Here is a 24,002-nt window from a genome sequence, read left to right on the forward strand (position 1 = left end):
GGGATTGGTGGAGTGCCAGCATTAATTATTTACTTGATACCTTTCCTGTAACCATGAGATTAAAACCAGGCCTCTTGTGTGGGGCACAACTGAGAATAAGGAAAAACAGGCTGAGTGGTGCTTGCCGAGGAGAAATGCTGCGAGAAAGCAGCTACCTGCCTTCTGAAGTGACTAGAGAAGAGAAAGGGGAGAGAGGAAAAGGCTGAGCAGGTGGCACCAGTGGGCTAAATGGGTAAAAGGTTCTGGAGAAGAAATTGGACAGACTGGTTTTGTTTACTTGAGGTGTGGAGAAGCACCAGTGACTGTGCTGTCCAATTGAGCCTCCGGTCCACTCCCATGGGGAAAGAATTGTCTTGACAGAGAATTGGGAGTGTGTGGAGTAAAGAGTAAGTGAAATAAATGGAAACAGAGATAGGGAAACAGAATGCAACCAAAAGAAACCATGTGTCATGGGAACGGGATTTGGGGACAGTTGGGAACGGAGGATGTAAAGTCTTTAAAGAGGAAATATAGTATTAAGTTGTTGTATGCGGGCTGGTTTGGTTGTGTTTTGGTTTTTGTTTTGGTTGCCAGTTCCTGGTTTTTGGAGCATTGCTTGATTACTAGGTACTTTAAATGAAAAGTGAAAATAGCATAATTAAATCAGGAATAGTTTTTCTTTAATATGGACTGTGTTTCTATGAAGTAAATTTAGAGTTAAGAAAACAATGAGCAAAACCTGGAAACTACTATAAAATAAACATATGAATTACTTTTTTGGAACTACTTAGTGAAAAGTGATCTGAGAGATACAGGGAGCTAAAGATGGATTATTTTTTTTTTTCTTAAATTTAAGGGAGAGGAAAGAGTCTACTAAGATGAAAGCATGAGAAAACTTAACTACAATGAGAATAATGGAAATAATGGAATTTGAAAACTGAAATAAGAGGTGTTTAGATGAGATGGTTGAGGGTGGATGCAGTCTTTTTTCTTTTTTTTTTTTTTTTTTTCCTTCCCTGAATACAGCAGGGAAAATGAAGTGCTGCTGTGATTAAATGACATTGCAGCAGGGTAAGCCATTAGAGTCCATTAGCTTGTTTGTATAAAGGCTCAGGCCTTTGCTTCTAAATCCAGTTGGGAGGAGGAAATACAGGCCTTTGGATAAGGAAGGTAAATGAGCTATAATTAATGCACAAATTATGAAGTTTATCTTCTAGAGGATGGAGTCCCTTTTTTTCTAAATATAAATTTTCTGCCGGTGGGTTACTTGGACTGAATGCACTTACGCTTGGATCCCTTCTCCCCCTACCCAGTTTTATTTTATGTAGGCCTGAGTGAAATGCAGGACTTGAGACGGGACTGGTGATAAGAGAATTCCTGACAATGCTTTCAGCTTTTCAGTGTTGGAAGCACTGAAAGCCAAACTTCAAAAGAGTTTTGGCTGGAGAATACAAGAAAGATGCAGACTAGAATTTAGTAGAACTTCTGTGTTGGGTAGGCAATTCAACAAGGATCCACATGTGGGTAATTCTTAATTTGGGGCTTTGTCCAGTGGTAAGGAGCAATCTAGCTCTTATCTGGTGCTGCTGTGCTCATCTAGCTTATAGTAAGCAGTTTACTCCCTGAAATCTGGCCTCCTTTCCCTTCCGGATTATTACACCTCATATGCATAAGGCTTCCACTGCAGTTGGGTTTGCCTGAGGGCAGCAATCCAAATGAGTTCATGTCTACACTGAACTATTTCCTCCTCACAGAATAACCATGAAACCAATTTAGCAATCAAATAGGGCAGGGACAGCTGCTTAATGGATCGGACAACAATACGTGGAGGTGATCTGAAGGGAGGAATGTCAGTCGGTGTGAGCACAAACCATCACTCTCCAAACTCTCTTCAGCCTCTTCGTCTAACGTTTTGAAGCCGTTGCCCTGTTCCTTGCTCTGGATGAAGCTGAGAACAGGAGTGGGAGTGAGAATTAGCAAAGCAAGCGCAGTTCTGGAAGCCAAGTTATGGCCAATGAGCCCCCATGCTATGCAGAGAGACATCTGCTAGGGGTTTTCCCAAGAAGGAAAGTTGAATAAAGGCAGGGTTGGAAAGAGCCGGTCTTGATCTTAACCTCACAGGAACATTTTGATGTCTTGTTTTCTTCTAGCTCAGTATCATATTACAAACTGTATGCTGAGAGATTTAAGCAAATTTTCTAAATGTCAGGGGTGACAAAATACTGAGCAGGTCAGTTTTCTTTTCTTTTGTTGTGCTCAGACCAGATCTTTGGTTGCTAATCACAGTTTATGGTATTTGTATTGGCCCAGCCTGCTCAGAGTAGTGTTTAAACAGCTCTGGCTGGACTCTGCTGAGGGGTGGCTGAACAGCACCTCGTGGAGTTTGCACGCCAGCCTTTTCAGAGCGTTTACAGTCTGTTTTCATTCGTCAATGAAAGTGTTTGTACCCTGTCTACCATCTGACTGAACAAGGTGAGTTGGACATAAGCTGGTCTTGGTGCATCAGGATCTGTTAACATTTATGTAAGTATGGAACAAATCTGTGCGATTTCAGATTTTGCTCCATTTTCCCTATTTGTGTGTTATTGTAGTTACCTTTTCAACCCACCCCCCCCTCCCAATTACCCTCCAGCCTGAGGAATTCAGACAATGAGTTACACGCTTGTAACTCAGCACCTTTCCCCGTTGCTAGGGATGGGGCGCTTGGCAGCATCTTTGCTCTCTGAAAAACTGTGGCGGGAGGCCTCAAAACTTGCCTGCGTAAGTTTATACCTTGGATTTTCTGTTCAGGTCAGCACTAGCATGTCTGGTACGCGTTGCGATCGCAGAGGCCTGGCAAAGTGTCACTCAGTTCTGACCTTGGGTGTATTGGGATATCACTTTTGTGGTGGCACAAAGGGAACTCGTTCAGCCCCCGAGGCCGAGGAAGAGATGGGATCTCTGCTTTTGGGATCCTTCCTGTTGCTCTTGTTTGGGTTCTGTAAAGTTACTGATCTTGGGCCCTTCTCTCCGTCCTACCCTGCTTTCTGAGAGGGGGGTTCGTATGAATACATACTGAATTGCCTGTTGAAAGATTTATCAAGATAGAAATTTTCATGATCTCAAGGTCTTATAGAGAGAAAATTACTAATTGGTCCTCTAATTTCTAGGCTCCTTGACTTACCTCTGCTTCTTCAAGCAGCGACCTGTATCACTCTTTCCAGTCTTTGCTGCTAGGCTCCCCATCTTAAATGCATCCCTATCTTCCGTGACTTGTCGTCACCATGTCTTTGTCCCCTCTATCCCATGTTGTCTCGGCTGTTGGTGGAGACAAAGCCCTTCCCTCCCCAGTAAACCTCAAGATTTCCTGAGAAACAGAAACGCCTCTTTGGATTCACTGGAACGGATGGGTGTTCCGCTCTCAAGCAGATGGATTTTGGTTCCCTTGGACTGAATAGTTTTAAGGTACTTGACTATTTTTTTTGTGGCTGCATGTTCAGTGAGAGACCCTTGGACTATGGAGTAGAGAGGCAGTTGGACAGTGTTCAGTGGGAATTCACCTGGGAATTCAGCTTTTGAAAAAAAACAAATAAAAAAAAATAAAATCGCTGACTTCTGTCAGAGCCTGACTCAAACTGTTTCAAACAGTGGATTAAGTGGGGAAAAAACATGCTGAGCTGCAAATCGAGCTGCAAACTTTCTGATTTTGAAGTTAGCTTTTCTACTGTCACTGCCATTTTCATTTCTTTAAACAAAACTGCTCTGGGCAGATTTGGAGAGAGTTTCTACAAGGGTTAGAAATAATCCCTAAATATCGCCTGTTAGCTTTTAAAGCCAAGAGCCGCAGCTTAGTATTTGTTGCGGCTGTATTTTTGTGTCCTTTTCTCCTCTTCCTCCATCCCTCTGGCTAAATTTTTACTGAATTCTGCTTTTTTTGCTGTTTCTGCTGTGTGAGGGGGTTGCACATGATTCATTTGTGTTTCCTTGTGTGGCTGAAATGTGTCATCTGGGTTTTTTTCCCCCACTACTCCTACCACCACCGCTGATATTCCTCCTCCAGAAAACTCAATTATCTCGTTGTCTTTTTTGGGGACGCCACATCTGCATTATGCTGGCAGACCGGCAAGAATACGTGCGATGAGTATTTGAAAGCCCTCTGTAAAACCTGTGGCTTCCTTTTCAGAAGGCTAAACCTTTCATTTGTACAATAAATTTGAGATGTAACTTCAGAAAACAGTGTCATCCTTCAAGTCGCTTCTTTCCTGTTTTCTTAACTGTAGGATCACTCGGTTTCTTAATGGTTTTGTTACATTTCATGCTCTTCATTTTCCTGGTATCCTGTAACATTAGATTTTTGGCTGTTGTGATAGAGCTGGAGATGGTTGTGGGATTTATGTTTGGTCTATAGAACTACTCAGCCAAGTAGGCTGAGCATGTGTCGGCTCTTTACGCAAATCGAACCTGAAAAGCTCACCTTGTGAGGAGGCAAGATTAAAAATACACAAAATTAGACGAAAATTTTACTGAGATTTGAAATATTCTTTAATAACATTATTTTCTTACTTATGATTATTGAAGAAAATAGAAACACGTTTCTGTCCCTAGAGACCCCTTGTGTTTTCCTTCTTTTCCAAAATCTGCATCACGGTTTTGCGTTTCATACTGTCCCATATTCAAGCATATACAAACGATTTATTTATTTATTTATTTATTTTAAAAAGGGGGAGGGAGGTATGACAGAAATCTCCACTACAGACATTGCAAAAGCTTTCAGGTAAGCAACAGCCAGGGTAGGAAAAAATAGGCTAAGCTGAAGGAACGAATGACCCCTCGCTAAGATGGATCCCTTGTTACGCACAGTGCCAAGGGTGAGGGAATATTTTTTTATTTTTTTTTGAAGTTGTAAAACCAAAACAATTTGTCAGTTTTCCTTTCCCCACAGTCTTTCTGGTATGTGAGGAAACGGACTTCTGCTTTCGATGTAGGTTTGGCAGCTGCCCAAGAGACCCAAGAGAGAAAATTTCGTCATCCTGTTAGTTGCTGACCACTTTGCTTATGTGGAAATAAATTCTTAAACCTCTCCTACTCGGTTTTGATACGATCCGAGCTGCTCAGCGAAAACAGTAATGATGTTTAGGTGAAGGTAATGATGAATATCACCATCAAAAAAGTTGAAATGTAAGTCCTGCTTTATGATACCTAGAAATTGGATGAGTTTCAAGAGAGGTGAGCTGCACAACCCAGTTTTGCTTGAGCCCTTCAGATTTCAGGGGTGCTCCTCGTTGGAACTAGTTTGAGAACTTGTTATTAGAGCTGTCATCCATTCTCTGTATAACAATAACCTGGATTGTTCTATCTTACACCTGAGGAAGAGCTGTATTGGGCCAACCCAAGGCTAGATTGGTCCTTCAAGCCCCTCGGAGGAAGCACAAAATGCTTCTGGTAGCCTGGGAGAGCCTTTAATCACGAGTAGGCGTCGCTTCTAGATCATGGTGTTAGTGATGAGCAACAAAAACATCTTCCAGGAATTTGTCTGGGTTTTGGTTTTTTTTTTTTAACTTCACTGCATGCTCTGGCAAAGAGCTCTGCGACATAATTTTGTGCTGTAAGAAAAATTCGGTCTCCGGAACTCCCAAGAATGAGAAAATCATTAGTCAGCTGCCTCCTCCCTCCCTCCCAATTTGGAGCGGACGCAAGCACTAACCTCCCCTTCCCTATCGAAGCCGGTGATCTGTGTCTAAAAGCTTGAAAGAACTTTGACTCGAGCAGCAGGAACTTGCTTTTTGAGCAAAGCAGCGTGCTGCGCGAGACCTGCAGCAAGAGTGCGAGGAGGAGGAGGAGTGCATGTGCGCACGCGTGGTGTGCTGTCGCTGCTCCCCTGCGTCTGCTGTGCCCACGCAGGAGAAGCCTGCAGTGCTGCTGGAGCGCGCTCGGCGTGGAAGGAAAACATGTATCAAGGGAGGTGTTGCCCCCCTCCCCCCCCCCCCCCCCCCCCCCCCCGCCAAGAATCCATATGGCTCGTGGATTTAGCACGGAGAGTATCTTTATTTTACTGTCTATCTGTATTTCCTTGGAATGGACCATTCCCCTGTCCCCAGTGAGTGGTCCAGCCGTCCGTGAGGTAACTTAAACCCTTGTGATCTTTTAGAAGAACATGAAAAATTGAAAGTTTTATAGGTAGTCAGTTACCGGTTACATGACGTGTTGAACAGAGCTTTTTTTTTCCCCTCCGTGAAGTATGCCTTCACGTGATGTGTGTCAGCAGATCATATTTGATGCTGATTATCCATTTGTTCTCCTCTAGCTTCCTGATTTTTAATTCCTGCCCTTTCTTCCTGACAGGAAAGCAAGCTAAACCATTTTAGATACAAGTGAAAGAATATTAAGTGCGAGAAAACTGGTTTCAGAGCTGCCAGAAGGTGAATGCCATGGTAGAGGTCCAAAGACAACTCCTCTATAATGCCCCTAATTGAAGCGTCTCAAACTTTTTCAAAATATTCATGTTTGATCTAACTTTGGAACTGATTTGCTACTATTTGCTACACCAAAATTTGCATTTGCGTATGCCAAAATTTGTCATATTTTCCAACTCTCTCGTGTGTTGCCTGAGCCACGCCGAGTGATGTAGTGGCAGCTGCCTGCTAGAAAGTTTCCCTGCTGAAGGAGAAGTGAAATATGTGCCTGTGCCTTGGGAGGAGGAACTGGCGTGGACCCAGCGTGGTGATTCTCAGGTGATGCCTGGTCCTTGATCCCACTTCACAGGTGGTTCCAGCACATGTGAGGGTCCTCTCACGTGTGCACATGCTTTTCCCCTGCTCTGAGTGTGCTTTAGGGCAGGAGGGAACGTGGGCCTCCTGGTTCTGCTCTCAGTTGGGTGGTTGTGAGTGTGATATCCTTTCCCCTGGTTCATTTTTGCCTGTTCTCGGGTGGTCTGTTTTGGACTTTCCCTGGTTTTAGGATGTTTGTTGTGTGTAGCTGGTGTTCAACGCCAGAGAGATCTGAATCATTCACTCAGGGTAATTAATACTGACCCAATTACATGGTTGAGTTTTGCACTGAAATTTTTAATGGTACTTAATAATGAGAAAGAGTTCTTCATTCCCCACCTCTGTGATTCAGTCCTTTGCTTTTCCTGCTTCCAGTGAATAAGGGCACGTGATGACATGAGTTCCCTGTTTGTTTTGTGTTGGGTAACTCTCCCGAGTCCCCGTGCCTCCTGCCTGCAGAGGCAGGGGAAGGTGCTGCAGGTGAACCTCTCTGCAGAGAAAGCTGTGGTTGAATTCAGCGACGCTGTATTGTCCCTCGTCCAAACCAGTAGAGGACACCAGTCAACTTTGATCTCTGTAGGAGATTGCAGAGGTCAAACGGGGATGGGGAGACACAGACTGCAGCTTTGTGGCCATTGGGCACAGCACAGCTTTCTGTTGAGGAAATCCTTGGCTAAATGGGAAGGATGCTAGAGTAGACACATCTTTATATGCCATCCTGTTTACATCCATCCCCAAAGTGTCTGTCTCGAGAGGAGGCTCCTTTGTAACCCGGCAGAGTTATGCTTTACCTTCTTAACCGATGAGTGTGCAGGGTTGTGTCCTGAAACCCAAATGATAAAGACGTCACCTCTCCCAGTTTCACTGGGCTGGGGGGGAAAAAAAAAGCATTAGAGGCCAGCGTGATTTCCCACCTGCATCATCATGCCTGTAATAAAGCAGTTGCGCACTTCAAGCGGCAATCCGGCTGAGCAAGAAGGGCCTCCTGCCCATCAGCCGGAGCGGTGAGTGATGGATGGACTTCACCCACCGCACTCCTCTCGCTGGCTGAGCCTTGCTGAAATGACCTCCCGTGCTCCCCTGCGGAGCGGGGACAGAAAGGAGGGGTATAGTAAACAAAGATGAGTTTGGTGTGGGAGCGTGTTTGTAAACGGAGGGTCTGCAGTTTGCTCCAGGGCAGCTGGGATCATCGGAGCTAGAAGGATTTCATGGTCAACAGCAAACCCGGGGATGCAGGCAGGAGCCTTGGCCCACTCCTGCGTCCCCGGAAAAACCTGATGGAAATACCTGCTGGAAAACTGACGCACAGACATATCAAGAGTGGCTTTTTTTCCCCCCCCGGGTCTGTTTCCCTTCCATGATTTCAAGTGAAGCACAGTGGTTTCAAAAACACTGTGGGATGGCTTGTTTCAAGATACAATATATGTTTACACTTTGCATGTCTCCAGGGGCTAAACAACCACCAGAATACCCAAGCGGCTGTAGTTCTGTGAGGGTGAGGAGATAAACATGGTGCTTTGGGGCTGCTGTTATTGTTTCTATGCCCAGATGAGAGATTTGTGCAATGAAAGGGCCCAAACTGGGCACAAGAAAAACGCTACAGCTGGTGTTTCATTTAGTCACTCGGCGTTTGCTTAAAAACACGAGTGCTGCTTTAACGTTATATTAAAAATCCCTTCTACCTACTTCTCTTTAAATTCCCCTTGTGTTTCTTCCTTTTATTTCTGGTCTGTTCTGAATATCCCAGTGTCTGGAATTTGTCTTTTTTAATGATATATAGTGTGGCGTGATGCCAGCCTCTACTCCGGGGAACTTTTGTTCATGTTAAGATTTGAAAACCTTTATAAACGCACCCTTGGAGGAGAAATAGTCTGGTATTTAAGAAACGGGATAAAGAGTTAGAGGAGCTCAGTGCTCTTACCAGCTGCATCATATCCTCCTGGGCTGGCGTTTGTGGAGAGAAAAAAGGGATAACCTCTGAAACTCAGCTCTGGGATGCTTCCGCACTGACTCATGGAGCTACTGCAGAGGAAAAGAGCATCTGAGACGGGCTGTATAAATATATCTAAAAACTCAGCCAACAGCTTTCGTCCCTAACCGTTTGGGCTCTCAGGAAAGATTTGAGACACACGTGTTTTCGAGAAAAGCCAAACACACTGTAACAGAAATCAGACCTCTGTTATTTGAACCGTCCTCACTCACTCGCTCACCATCTCGAGTCTTAGGCCTGTGAACACAGGGCATTTTCTTACAGGAACCAAGATGGTCTTCAACATAGTCATGCTGAACTGGAGGTGAGCATAGGATGGGACAGCTTGTTCATGAGGTGATGTTTTTGAGGGTGGTGGTAAGGAGGACATGGGCAGCCTGGGGGGCGGTTCAGAAGGGCTGTAGGAGGCCAAGTAAAATAGGAGGTAGAGGTGACAAAAGATAGGTGGAAGATGAGACAGCGGGGGGAGAAGTTCATGTAATCTGGTGCCGCTCTGGAGCAGGATTTGGGGTTGCTGTGGGTAGTGGTGGGTAGTGGTCAAAGCCCATCACGTACCGAACATGGCAAGGCAAGAGAGCGAGCACTCTAAATCCACGGTCTATCTGCGTCTTCACTAGTGCACATGGTTCAGGTTTCATCATCTAAAAAGGATGGAGGAGAACTGCAAAAGGTGCAGAAGGAGACAACAAGGATCCAGGCTGAGCAACTCAGGAACAGTTATGTGAGGTACAACTCACAATTTGGAAAGAAATGACTGAAGAGGGGCATGACAGAGGTCCAGAAAATCATGAGTGGCCTGGAAAAGCAGGAAGCAGGAGTCTTCAAAGGGAGCCAGTCAGAGCCAAAAGCACAACAAAAAAACGGTGCACTTTTTACACAGCAGCAGTGGATCTGTGGAGCTCCCAGCCCGAGGATTTTTGGATGCTCAAAATTTATGTAAGCTCAAGGGGAAACTGGGCAAGTAGTTGAAGACGAGAGCCTGCTTCAGGAGCGTGGTATTTGTGTGATGAGTGTCACAGCAAAAATCACATCAGGCTCAGAAGACATGGTTGTCTTGTTCTTACTCTTCCCTGGTCGTTTGTTCATGAGCACTGTTGGAGGCAAAGACACGGCTGGATGGACCATTGGCCTGACCTGGGGCTGGTTCTGATGTTTATGTTCAGTAGTGTTGTCAGGAGCCAGCCCAAAAAATCTTTGTTTTCTTAATATACAAAATTCCTAGCAATTACCAGCAGTATAACAAGAACACCAACTCTGTAATAACTGCACAGAAGATAATTATTTTCCTCATTTTCACAACAAGCCATTGCATGTAGGTAGTGCTCGTTTACTAGGTCTTTGTTGTCTTCATTTTGATGAGGCTCCCCTGAACGACAGTCCTAAAGCTCAGGCTTTTGAAGCAAGAGTGACTTGCTCTGCAGACAACTCGCCAACTTCTTGAGCCAGAAGTCGAGAGTGGAGAAAGGGAGGAAGCTGGTGTCACTCGGTGGTGGCCATGCCTGTTGCTCACGTGTCTACTATTAGCCTAATACTTGAGGTTTACATCAGTAATGCTTTGGTTCTCGCTCCTTCCTTCCACAGGAGACCATACCCTTGGAGAAAACAGTGCATGCCACTTCTCAGGTGGTTTTGCTGGCTGTGAATCCACTTGAGAAGGAAAAGCCTCTGGGAAATGGGTAGGTGTTTCGCCCCAGTGCCATGATGGGGTGGGCAAGCTGCCCTGCCCCATGGCAGTGCTCCTTGCCCCTCACACAGGCTTCTGCTGCTCTGTCCATCCGTGTCTACATCCATTGACTGCTGGAGCACCCACTGTTGTTCTGCATGGAGATGGTTGGGCTCAGGCAGACGCCGCAGCCCCAGCTTACACTCACTTTGCGTCGTGGACAAGTTTTCACTGTGATGAGTGTCTGCTTGGTGAGGGAGGTTAAGCCGGATTCATCCGTGGCAGTACGATGCAAACCCAGCTGGGGCTGAGCCACCAGCCAGAGCCTGGGGAGGCCAACAAGGAGAGACCTGGCAGAGAAACCAGCCTGGGAGAGCGAGGGGGGGCTGGGAGTGAAGAGGGTGGTGTGATATAAAGCGTATCTCTCTTGCCAGAGGGATTCACAGAGCGGCTGGAGGCAGAGGAAGATACTTAAGGCTGTTTGAGGTAACTTGACAGCTCTGTGCTGAGCTTTTTTGCAGACACTGGGGTGCTCAGATGCAGGTTGTCTTCTGAACCAGCGCTGCCCTGACCCAGCACTTACGTGGGAAGGTTGTTGTCCCCGAATGCCGGTGTGATGGCAGCTGGGGCTTTGCCTGGCAGCTCCCAGCCCAGTGGAGCTGAAGGATGTAGTGTCCTGGGGGGGAAGGAGCAGGCTCTGCATATTCTGACCCCCACCAAAGCAGAGCAAAGCCTCGGGTGGTCTTCAAGTCTTGGCGAACACATTGGAATAAATTATTTCAATAAATGATTGACCCGAAACCCTCCCCCTCCAACTAACGGTGCTTGCGTGTCAGTAAAGTTTAGATTTGAGACTGCAAGTATTTTTATATATGTGTATATAAAAAAAATTCCTATCTTCTGATTTTACTCTATTAGGGCAAAATGCCGCATAGAGAAGCCTATTTACAGGCACGAGGCAGCTGCTTTTCATTAGGATCATTTGCCATAAGCCCAGCTGTCGAAATACTTCTGCATTTAAAGAATGCGGTCGACTCTCCCGGCCCCTCTGCTCCTCGCTGAACACGCTGCTGGGGCGAGGGTGGCGGCGGGCAAACCCTTTCCAGCCAAACTGGGGCTTGAAGTTGGTACGAGCCCCACAACGCCCAGCTGAGCACGAATGCCCCAACCCGGGGGCATTTTTGATGGGTGCTGGTGGCTTATGGAGACCGGCCAGTCTCCTCACTAGGGGAGGTAAAGCCCTCTTGCATTGCAAACAGACCTACTTGTTAAAAATACACACATACGCGTTACCGGGTGCATTGAGTCCTGCAGAGTTCTCTCTTGCACAAGATTGTCCCCAGCATGGCGTGGATGGCTGATTGGAGCAGGGCAGTTGCTTTGGGCAGAGGCCCAGAGAAGTGGTGGTCAAGCTGCTGTTTTACGGCCACCCTTTCCAAGCATACCTCTTACTGACTTTTTTTTGAACTTAATTTTAATTTTCAAAGCCACGAAGGGCTGCAACTTGTGCTCGGTCTATTTTTTTTTTTTTTTTAGCCAACCATGATCCAGGCTTATTCCAGGTGGGATTTTTCTCTTCGGTTCGGGAGTTGCTGTGGCTGCTGGCAGTCGCTCAGCTACTGCAGGCTCTTGCTCAGCTGGGTTTTTGCTGCAGAGCAATTCCACAGCCCGGCCGGCCAGCCAGGAGAGCGGGGCAGTGTCACACAGTGGTGCGGCTGTCATTTCTAACATCTGGATTCCTTCATGTGAAGTCATTAGCAGAAGTAAAAGAGAGTTCAGGCTGAAGGGAGGGAAAATTCCCCTTCGCTAGCTCTTGCCGTCAGTTGTTTGAGGACACTCACATTACCGGTGTGGTCACTGGAACGTCCTGCTGGAGGAATTGGACGTGTTTCTGATTTTTCTCTCGAAGAGCTGATGTTGAGGGTGGTGGCCGCTGCCAGTGCCGACCCATTCGTCACCCCTGTGAGCAGGCACGAAGCGTCTGGGATTTAGACCTTTCAGGCTGAGCTCGTGTCTGCCTTGAAATCTGGCAGGGTTTTGCCACCGCCTTCATTGAACGCCCTTCTGAGCAGCCCGTTTCCCAAGATTTTTCCACCAAAATACCTGACTTTTGGCTGAAGCTGGAAGTGTCGTGTCTCGTAGCTGGACGGTTTCCAAAGAGGTGCTGCCAGACACAGTATTTGGGAGCCATTCGCTCCTTGCGCAGAGCAGTAACAAGGATCCATCTCTCTTATTTCCTTTGCTGCTGCAGTCCCTCGGTGTCTCCGTCGCGTGGGCGGATGGAGCAGCGCTTCCTGCAGCCTTTCAGAGCTCGGCTTTGTCCTCATTTTTATGATTTGTTTGTTGGATTTTCAACGTTTCTCCTCGCTTCTCCTCTGTGTGAAAACCTTTAGCAAGAGCAGGAAGCGGTAGCTCTGTACCAGGAATAACATCGTTCTGAAGAATCGCATGCAGTTAGAGGCATTAAAAGAAAAAGCGGTGACGTGTTCCCAGTTTGAACTTTTGCACCGTTTCTTAAACCGCTTCCTGGCTGTAACATCATCCTCAAAGCATCCATTTCTTTGCCAGCATCGCGGGGGATTTTCACGCCCCAGCAATCCCTGCTGCCTTTCTTCAGCACTTCCCAGTCCCAGCTTCGCAATGTGCCCAGCGAAGCCGGCGGCGGCAGCAGCACCTTGGGAACGAAACCTTTCTCCATGCAGAGAGTCGCAAGGTGACGGCTCCGCCAGACTCCTGGAGTAGCTGCTGACTGTGGTGGGGTCAGAGGAGGTGGGAAGAGAGGGAGTTACCAGCCTGGATAAAGCGGATTTGAAAATGTAGGCAAGCACCATGCGTCGGGTTGCCACCTCTGCCTTCAAAGCCCTCTGGCCGTGCACATCTGTGTGGGGCGATGAGCAGCCCCCGCAGAGCCCCGCGCCAGCCCTTGGTCACCACCACCACTAGCTCGGTGCCCACATCTGGCCAGGGTTTCAGCAACGTGACCCCATCGCTACCTACGCACCGTGAGCAACGGAATCGAGCCCGTCTGCAGCGGACCTTGCTGAGAAGATTGGGTGTGTATTAACTCAGGGAGCTTGTCTAACCAGGGCTGTGCAGATCCACACAGGGCTTCAGGAAAAGATCTCCTCCACAGTTTCTTCTTCCTGGGATGTTTTGCTATGACACCAGCCCTTCACCTGGCTGCAGTGGGTCAGTCTTCTGGCAGGCCAGCACATCACCCCAGCCACGCTGGTTTGAAATGGGGGTAACCCAAAGCAAAGAGCATCAGTCTGCACCGAGCCTATGCTGGGGTCAGGGTGAGACCCCTGCAAGCCCTTGGCACCCCATTACTGAGCAGGTGTGAGTAAATCACAGAATCATTTAGGTTGGAACAGACCTTTAAGATCATCAAGTCCAACTGTTAACCTGGCACTGCCAAGCCCACCACTAAACCAGGACAGAATCACAGAATGGTAGGGGTTGGAAGGGGCCTCTGGAGATCAGCTAGTCCAGCCACCCTGCCAGAGCAGGTTCACCTAGAGCAGGTTGCACAGGATCACATCTGGGTGGGTTTTGAATATCTCCAGAGAAGGAGACTCCACAACCTCTCTGGGCAGCCTCTTCCCGTGTGCTGTCACCCTGAAAAGTAAAGAATTTTTTGCTCATGTTCAGATGGAATTTCCCGTGTTCCAGTTTGTGCCCGTTGCCCCTTGTCCTGTTGCTGGGCACCACTGAAAAGAGTCTGGCCCCAGCCTCTTGACATCTGTCCTTTAGATAGTGATAAGCGTTGATGAGATCCCCTCTCAGCCTTCTCTTCTCCAGGCTGAACAGACCCAGGTCTCTCAGCCTTTCCTCATCAGAGAGATGCTCCAGTCCCCTCATCATCTTTGTAGCCCTCTGCTGGACTCTCCCCAGTAGTTCCTTGGCCTTCCTGAACTGGGGAGCCCAGAACTGGACACAGTACTCCAGATGTGGCCTCACCAGGGCAGAGTAGAGGGGGAGGACAACCTCCCTTGACCTGCTGGCCACGCTCTTTTTAATGCACCCCAGGAGACCATTGGCCTTCTTGGCCACAGGGGCACATTGCTGGCTCATGGGCAACTTGTTGTCCACCAGGACTCCCAGGTGGGGATGTCCCTAAGCACCACAGGCTAGCCACATCAATCGAGCCAAAGCCTTAGTGACCTCTATTTTATCTTTTTTCTTTTTTATTTTGCGTTTCAGCTTTTTTTTTTTTTTTTTTAATACAGAGATCAGAATTTTTTCTCCCCCCTAGCTTTGCAACAACGGCCCAACGCAGTGAGGAATGGCAAAGTGTCGGGGCCGCCTCACGCCCACGTGTGCTGCTGTGAGAGCACGGCAGGGAAGGAAACGCGGCAGGGGGAGAGGGGATGCGGCCGCTGAAAGAGTGCGTTTCTCGGCATGTGGATCTAGGTACAGTCATCCTGAAAGTCTGTGAGCTAACCCATCTGTTCACCATGCTGGCATCCCACCACCACCTATTCGAGGCCAGGCTGAGCTGTTTGGGGGCAGAAGGGAGCAATATAGCTCACTTTTCTTGCCAGGCCGGGGAAATCCCCAAGGTGCTGGGCTTTTCCCACGTTGGCAACGCCTACGCAGAGACATGAGGCTGCATCTTCCCCTCCACGGCCATAGTAGGAGCCAGCACGGTGGCAAAGCCTGGCAGGAAATACAAATTTTTGTTGAAATGTGGTCGCCACGGAGGAAATGGGCCCCAGTTTTGCTGCTGCGGCGTCTCCTTTGGTGATGCTGCTGCTTCTCAAGGCGAAACTGTGCGCAGACATGCAGGAGAGAGGATGGACCCACCTGAGCCGGATGGCTGCTCGGGAAGGAGGTTGGCCCCTTTGGGATGGGCATTGGGATGAAAAGCTTTTCCGGCAGCGTTGCCACCCCAGGAAACCCCGGAGAAGTCCCTTCTGCTGCCTACGGTGGCTGAAAACAGCAATTACCAGCAGAATAACAACCACGGCAGCCTCCCCGGGGCTCGTTGCTCCCAGGCAGTTCAATTAGCACTCGCTTGCATAAAGCAGGGAGGGATAACGCCACTAGCAACCCAGCTGCGTTATTTTTATTTTCATTTCTTCCCAGCAAAGCATCACCACAGGATCACGGCAAAAGGAGGGGATCACGGCCCCTCTGTCTGGCTCCACGGGGGTTCGGAGGTGATTTTCCACTGCGGCTGCTGGGAAACACAGCCCCGTGGGTGTTTTTTGTGCCTGGCCAGCGCGTGAGTGAAAATATGAGTCATGATCCCACCGCCTGTAAAATTGCTTTGGTCTCCCTGTTTCGGACAGTCGTTATTGATTATTTTTAGCTGCAAAAGGGGGCAGGGAGGAATGAGCTCGGGCACGGCTCCCCACTGCTCTTTCAGGGGATTTGTTAGGTTTGCAGCTGACTGTTGAGAGATTAATAGACAAACCCCAACCACTTCAGTATTGTGTGCTCTTTATTTTTAATATAAATCAGTTTTGCAGTGGTTTGCAGGACACAAAGCTGCCTGCAGCCCGGGTTTCCTCCCACCAGAATGAATGGCCCGGCCCCGCACGCGGGTCAGCAGCCAGAGCATTGTCACCGTTGGGTTTTTGTTCCGTCTTTGCTTCTTGCTGCTGCTCCAGATGTGCAGGAGGTAGGAATCGCTCCAGGGGGTGACCTTGGGAGAGCAGGGGGAATGGGAGGATCCTGCCTATGCCCGGCTGGATGGAAGCCCTCCCAGATCCTCCAGAGCTGGTCCTCCCAAGCAAGCCCTGGCTTGGGAACCTCCTGGGGACGAAGGAATGGCCACCAGCCCTCTTGCCTGCCACCCTCCCCAGCATCTGGGGCAGAAGGGCTGTGTCTGCCTCTGCCAGGAGACGCGAGGGAGCTCTGGTCCTGCCAGATGTTGCTTCTGGCATCTGTCTTGTCCCAGCCCTGGGTCTCCTCTCCACCATTGCCAAGCAGAAATTACTGTCGCTGGGGAGGTGCTGAGATTGACTTTCTCCAATACCCTCCCTTGCAGCCACTGGAGGGCAAACCTCCACGGGGGATCCTTCCTGAGCACGGACTGGAATTTGGGCTTGAACAAGAAGGTTGAGAGCTGTGCTGTCCTGGATCGTGGGTTGACATGACCTGGTGTCTGAAAATGGTCGCAGTGGCTTACAGGGCCAAGAAACAAGATATGCATGGAGAGAGTAACTTCCTTTCCAGCTTGACAGAGCACTTCTTGTGTTGCATCCTCTGGACGTGCCGTGAGGCGCTCCTGAGAGCATCAGCTGGGCAATGTAAGTGCCGACCTGGGGTCTGCCCAGGCTGGGATCATGCCAGGGCGCTGAAGCCCTCTGTGGCCAGGAGCTGCTGCTGGCTGCGTGGGCTTCCTGCTGTCCCCCAGCCAGGCTGTCTCGGAGGTGCTCTCATGGCTCACCCCGAGCATCACAGCCACATGTGTCCCCCCAGTGCCCAGGCAATCCCTCTTGCTGGGGACACCCAGCCATGCGATCCGCCTTAGTGTCCTCTGTTACCTGAACGCAGAGGAAAAGAATGATCCAAACATCTTTTCAACCAAGGAGCACCACCTGCATCTCAGCATCCATCCCCAGACCCTTTCTGGGAAGCTTCAGCCTTCCCCAAGGAGCCTCATCTTCCTCACAGGCTCAGCTGCATGGTCCTTCCCGCTCTCCCTCCCCACCGCCCTCTCCTCCCGTGCCTGGCTCCATGGCACCTCCCATTCTCTTGGTGGTCCTCCCCAGTTTGGGCTGGGGCTTTTTTGGTTGCTTTGGTTTTGCTCCTGGGGAGGACAAACCTCCACAGGTCATCCACAGCCACGGCAGTTCAGCGATGTGCTTCCTTCCTCCCGGCCCCTTGGCGTTCGCCAGCCCCCTCGGCAGCTCCCGGCAGGGATGCTGGGATTTTTGGCATCTGCCACGTCAGCAGTTCCACTGAAAGCCTGGACTAAGGCTCAGGGAGGAACGAAGGGCTTCACCAATTTTAGGTGGGAATTTCTTGCGATGCAATTCTTTAAAGAATCTCCTTCTTTAAAATAGGTGATGAGGAAACACCAGAGCGAAGTGCCAACCCTCGGCACTGCCAGTGAGGAAAGACTCACAGACGGAGTCGTGTTGGGCTCACAACCAAAATAAGGAACCATGAAAGAGCAGGGGAGGTGGTCTTTGTCTGCTGAAGTGGGGCGAGGGCTCCATTTTCGCCGTCTTTTGGAATTCCCTGTGGAGTCCAATTCCCCATGTATCACTACGGACACGTGGGCTCACTTATAAACCTGCTTTCCCAATGGAAAACCGGTCTTGGGAGCCATTAGCAGGGAAATACTTCCTTTGGTTTCTGAAAATAGTTCATCAGAGCGATGCTGAATTAAATGAGTGAAAAAAAATCAGTCTGAGTGCAACGAAGCAGCGGCTCGCGTGTTGTACGTATGGGATGCATAATCTTCTCAACATTAAAAATATTTTGTTGGAAAACATTTCTGCAAGTATTTATTTCCATCATCTCTTTTAAAACGCGTTTTACCACGTGTTCTGGAGAGCAGCTTGTTTGCCATCATGTCGCCGTGCTGAAAAAGCTGGAAACCTCTTTTTTTTTCTGCTGCTGTCGGGGCAGAACGATGGCCCCGCTCAACCTCTGCCACCAGCCCAAGCGAAACCAGCACGTAGGGAACATGCCAGCCAGGCGGATCATCACCTGAACCTGTGCCATGGGCACAGAAATCACTGGGATTGCTCCTGGGGACCGTCTCGGGGAAACCCCACCTCTTCTAAATAGACCAAGGAGGACATTTCCCAAATCTTGGGTGGAGCCGCTCCTCCGGGAAAGCCCCAGCGTGGGTGGGAAAAGGCCTCCTTCCAGAGGCAAGAAGGGGAAGGGGTGCCTGCATCCAGCCAGGGTGGCGAATTTCCAAGGGTGCTCATTAACTGGGCGCCGATACCCTGTGTGGAGAAGGGGTTTTGGTGACCACGGTGTGGTTTTCCCTCCAGCGCTGCCCCCATTGCCGGGGAGGAAAGCCAGGCAGGAGGTGCCCCCTCACCCTCCTGCCCACCACCCCGGGGTGAATTTGCGGCTAGGAAAACCAGTATATTCCTCCTAGACACACACTTTGAAGTGTATGGCTTTTTGTCTTTTCCTTTTTCATTTTTCTCCTTTCCCCCTTTTTTCCTCCCCCTTTTTTCTCCCTTTTTTCTTTTTTTTCCTCATTTTTTCCTCTTTTTTACCTTTATCCCCTTTTTCCTTTTTTCCTTTCTTTTTCCTTTCTTCCTTTTTTCCCAGTTTCCCTTTTCCCCTTCTTTCCTTTTTCTCTTTTCCTTTTTCCTGTTATCCTTTTTTCTCTTTTCCTTTTCCTCTCTCTTTTATCTTCCTCTTCCTTTTTTCTCCTTTTCCTCCTTCTCTGCTTTTCCCTTTTCCATTTTTTCCATTTTTCCCCTTTTTCCTTTTTATCTTTTCCCTTTTTTCCTTTTCCTCTTCCCCCCCTCCCTTTTTTTTTTTTCTATTTTCCAGACCATGGGGGAATAAGGGCACGTTATTCAGACTAGCCCTGCTCCTCTCAGTTGCTAAGGGGCTGCTCCAACCTCTCCAGCTGGGCAGGTCTCTGCTGGCCACGAGCCACCCCACCATTTGGGGCTGGTCTGGGGGGGAAATCACCTGGTCTCTGCTCGTGGGGCATTTCCACCTCGGGGCCAGCCCTCAGCTGGTCCCTGTGGCCCTTCACAGGGCTTTGCTCCTGCCCTGGGGCGGGCAGGAGTTGGACCCCTCTGGCAGCCGAGCTCCTTGCCTGTGAGAAACGGGGCTAAAATACACACATGGCTAATTAATCAGCCAAAGAAATAACGAGCATTGACTGATGACTCTTTAGTTCAGCCTTGCGTCTTCATCACATTTCAGATTCACGTCAGCTTTCCATCCGCAGCCAGCGAAGGGCTCCTTGCCTACCTTTCTGGAGCTGGAAACCATGTGGCTGCTGCAGGCTGGCCGGGGTGATGGCCCCAAGGAAGGCCCCAAGCAAAGGGGGACTGGGGCTGCAGGAGCCCTTGGCCAGCCTGGTTTGGTCGAGAGGTCATCTGGCCGGTGGGGTTGGAGGCACATGTCCCACCACTGGGGCCCGTCTGCTGGGAAATGCCCGCGAGCACTTGGTTTCTTGGCATGCAGCAGCACTCGTTTCCATCTCACCTCACAAAGAGGTCACAACTTGGAAGTTTGTGGTCTTTCAAGCCAGGAGGGGTTTGGGTGTCCCCCCCCGCCCCAGGTACCATCTGCAGGTCAACACTGAAACTTGGTCCTGCTGTTGTGGCTCTGTCTGCTTACCAGGTGCATGAAGAGAGCTAGGGAATTGCTCACTTTATACAATTTATTGTCGTCTTCAGGACCTTTTATGCTGCTCTACAGAGAGAAGGCCAGAGGCACATCTGGACTCCACATCTGGACATAGCTACACAAACATCTGGATACAAACATCTGGGGCTGTAAGGGCTACGGAGATGGGCTCCGTGCAAATGTGTGATGCTCTGCAATCAACAGCGGGGATCTTCAAGTCAGGATCTACATTGTACATGGATCCTACAGCTTTCTCCCACTGAGGTTAAAGAATGGTGTCCACAGACCCCCAGGTCAGGATAAGGAAGGAACAGGTGCCTTGAAGGCATCAGAAAGCCCAGAGAAAAATCACTTTAGCCCTCCCATACTACACATCTTCCTACACAAATTTTGCAGGTGTGCACTTTATGCTGTTAGTCTATTGAAATCCCACAAAAAGCAAAGTCTAAACTATCTATTGGTTTTATTAATAGTGTTACAGTTCACCGTCAACACGGGTAAAACACTCACCATGCTAAATTGTAGCGTGATGGCATCACTCAGTTAAAACATCCCTGAGCACAATCCAGGGGATAAGCAGCCAAATTGATGAAAAGCAGCCAACGATCAAGGAAAACCAACTCCATATTTAAGGAAAACATCAGCTCCTGAGAAATCCTATACTTTTAATTGTATCTAAGAGCATAATTGCATCTTTGGTCCCAACAGACTTAAAATCAATCCGGCTAATGAGTGACACAAAGAAATGGGACTTAAACTGATGCTTATCTCCGGTAACTAAATACAGGGATCTCGTTGTACATAATGTATATATAAATTATAGAGCAGTCCCCGCCAGCACGGCACTGGCAGCTCACTCGGAGGGATGGAGCTATTAAGATGGGCATCCAGGACACCCCCGGTGTTTAGCTGGGCGCCTTGCCGAGCTCTAAAGAATAACACAACTTTTGAAACTTGGTAAAAAAAGAGATTATCGGTGACATTATCATTTTTCCTAAAAATATTCTGGACTTTGATACACAGTTCCTCAAATGTTGTTTCTGCAGCAGCGTTTAGCTGCCATCCATGTTACCCTTAGTTATTTCCAGTTAGCGAGGTGATGAGTGAAACCCTAATTTCTCATCCTCCTTTAGCTCTTCCCATTCTCTTTTGGTGCATAAGAGAATTGTGAATAAATGACAGAAAAAATGAAAGCGTTCAGTTACTTTGATCTTCCAAGAAAGACAATAAAAATAACTATTGCCTTGCATGATTTTTGCTGTCTCTATGCAGCAATGCAATCACTAGGGGGAGGCAGACAGTAAATTTATCTATCCCAAGCTCTCAGCTAATCCATGTTGCCGTATAAATGACAGCAGAACAGTTGTAAGAAGGAGCTCCCAGTATGTCACGCTGCCCAGGGGGGGAAATTTGAGCGTTTGCTGAAATTAGCTTAATTTTGGTGGCTGTCCCTTTGAGGGACCTGCCCACACCGGCGGTCCCCAAGGTGACTGTGTCCCCCCTGGCGGCTGCGGGTGCTGAGGGTCCTGTCGGGTCCATCGGATTGTCCTGGGAGAGATTCAACCCCGTCCCGAGAAACCGTGAGCACAGGAGCTGGTAGAGAGGCTGAGACCTGCAATGCGGAGTTTTTGGCCACCACGGTGCAGAGTTTGCGGGCACAACTCAGCACGGGCCAGCCATTTCTCCTCCAAAAGGACTTTTGAGGCAGATGGCCCCAAAATAAAGGAGAAATCAGCAACCACTGAGCATAAGGATTTAGTCAAAAGGGCCAAACATCCTAATGGGCAATCTACATTTTTATGGAAATATGAAAAAACTCAAAAAAATAGCCACCAAACAAACAGAACCCCCCCCTACATGTTAAAATTCCTCACTTAAATACTTATGTATTGGCAAATGAAAAATAAACTCAGGCTTATGATTTATTTCACCATCTCCACTCTACCGTCTGCTAAGCTAAAATCGAGCACACGCTCCTGTTCTCGCAAGCCAAATGCGACTTGAGGGACCTCCCCGCTTCGCAACAGGGCGTCCAGCCAGGATGCTTCTCTTCCAGGGTTTACACCATGGTACCACAATCCTGTTTTATGCTCATGAGGGCAAACCCCATTCACAGGGTGAGCGTGGAGGGGGTTTGTGGGTCTGTCCGTGCCTGCTGTAGACAGCGAGGAGAATTTGGGGTCAAAGAATCACCGGATGGTTTGTGTTTGAAGGGAATTTAAAGATCATCTAGTTCCAACCCCCTGCCATGGGTTGCTTTGGACATTGGGAATTACGGACACATGGCCATGGGAGGAGAAGGCTTGCGCTGCTGGAAGAAGCACAGCCTCTTGCTGGCCTTTTGGCCATCGGAGCTGCATGTGGGATGGGTGGAAAAGCTTAAAAATCGTGAGCTGGGATGCAGTTGCTCGCACCAGCGCTGCTGGGAAGGTCTGACACGCTGCTTGTTTCAACCCACAGAAAAAAAAAAAATGGGTGTATTTGTCCCTGAACATCCATCCGTCAGCCTGTCAAGCTGTGATGACTTAGAAGAAAAAAAAAAGGATTTTTTAAATTTTATTTTGCTAAATGATGATTGACATTTTAAAAGGAATATTGTCAAAGCCACATGTCAAACAGCCTAATTGCCTTATCTGCGTGGCCCCTAATGACAAGTTAGACTATTACAGCTGAAAGAATTTTAAGCATCTAATAATTTACACATCATCACCTGGGCTATTTGCTTTCGGCACCTCACTAAGTGCAGATGAGGAGTGGAGCTGGTTGTGTTTCAAGGCGCTTTCACCTGTTTCCCTCAGTCCTGCGTCAGGACAGCGCAGCCCCAGGGGAAATCACAGCCTTCAGCAGAAGGCAGTTAAAATGTTGTGATGAAAATACGCACTTTTACATTAGGGCTTTTTTTTTTCCTTCTCCTCCAGTAACTGAATCTTTTTATTTTTTTAAGAGAACAACCAACGTGGGCTCTGCTTTTGGGTCAGGTCAGGGGTATCAACATCACTTTAATTCCAGTTTATAGCATTACGCATCATAAACAGATAATGCCTTCTCACTGAAACACCCAGGAAAGGAAGGATACTGGGTGGCGAATTGAAAGAGCAGGTCTGTCCCTAATGAGTGACAGCTGGCCTCATTTCATTGATTAGCTAATTGCTGTCACAGGTGTAGCAGGGCAGTATATGAGCCAGTGGGCTCCCAGCCTAGGCCCTTTGCTGGAGGGATGTGTTTTGGAGAGGGGCTGGGAAAGGTGGTGATCCCAGGTTTTCTCTTCCTGAGGGATTATTTTAGGGAGGGAATTGTTTTCTTTTTTTTCCTTTTTGTCTCATTTTAATGTAGTGCCTCCATTAAACCTCTACCATGAAGCCTTTGTGCTCCCTGATGCTTCTGGCCCTGCTCCTGGCACTCTGTGTGTGGGGACCGGCCGCTGGCAGGCAGGGTCCCGGGGTGATACTACGGTCCCGCTGCGATGCTGCTGGCTGCAATGCTGCCCTGGGGGTGAGTGATGGGAAGGGGGGCTCAGTTCCTTGTAGGAAAATCACTTTTTGGGTGCATCTTATGAATCCCGCTCTCCTCTGCGTGGCCTCTATGGATTAAAGGACAGCTGGGCATCGCTCACTCTGTTTTGAGGGTGTTTTTGTACTGGTTGTGGCCTAATAGCATAAATTAGGCAATGCAACGGGAGGTAGGGAGTGGTAAATGTTTATTATCACATGGAAAAAATGAAGTGGCCTAGGGGCTTGGTCCTAGTGGATTTGATGCTTCCTTCTTATCGGGCTTGGGCTGGCATCTCTCTGAGCAGCATTACAGCACGGGCAGCGGTACTTGGGTCTGCAATAAGACACTATTTTCTTTATAGGCGTGTGGGTCCTCTCAGGAATATCAGAAGGTTAAACCAGGTAAGAGTTAATTCTCAGACCAGCTTTTTTTTTTTTAAGTTTTATTTAATTAGCCTGAGTAGATCCTCCCCAGAATTTGTTGGGTACCTCAAGCTATGGTGCGGAAAGCCAGGAGCAACAAGCCAGCCCCAGGGTGACGTGGGGAGGGGAGGGGACGTGACTGATGGGGAAGGGGAAAATCGATGCTCGTGTGGGAGATAACCTGCGCCGCTATCTTGCGGCTGCCAAACCCCAACCACCGAGCAGGACCCCGGAGGCAGGAGTGAGTGTGCTGTAGCAAATCACTGTTGGGCAGCAATTAAAACAAGTAGCAAAAGTTCAATCCAAACTCTAATTGTGCCCCTGTAGGGTAAACCTATTGCTGGCTCGTGGCTTTTCTAGTTTTCAAATAGTGTTTTTGGAAAATAACCTGTTTCTTCCTGCCTGAGGGAAGGTGTTTC

This window comes from Rissa tridactyla, chromosome 3 (assembly GCF_028500815.1).
Source record: "Rissa tridactyla isolate bRisTri1 chromosome 3, bRisTri1.patW.cur.20221130, whole genome shotgun sequence".
In the NCBI taxonomy this organism is placed as follows: domain Eukaryota; kingdom Metazoa; phylum Chordata; class Aves; order Charadriiformes; family Laridae; genus Rissa; species Rissa tridactyla.